This window comes from Theobroma umbraticum, unplaced genomic scaffold (assembly GCF_002168275.2).
Source record: "Theobroma umbraticum cultivar Fairchild unplaced genomic scaffold, ASM216827v3 scaffold_182.0, whole genome shotgun sequence".
In the NCBI taxonomy this organism is placed as follows: Eukaryota; Viridiplantae; Streptophyta; class Magnoliopsida; order Malvales; family Malvaceae; genus Theobroma; species Theobroma umbraticum.
Genome location: NW_018397291.1, coordinates 469,199 through 469,423, shown reverse-complemented (window position 1 = coordinate 469,423; position 225 = coordinate 469,199).

Genomic DNA, 225 nt, shown 5'->3' with positions numbered 1-225 from the left:
AATAGAATTCGTTCCCACAAAGAATTGAATTAAGTCCTAATTGCTAACTGCTAAAATTGTATCACCTTAATCTTATCCAAACAATTAAATTTAAAATTATTAAAACTAATAAACTGAAACTAAAATTAAACAGTAAATTTGTTTTATAAAACTCACTTAACTACTAAACCAAAGATTATGATATCCCTCAACACTTCATCTGATTATTGTCTTTCTCTCTTAACT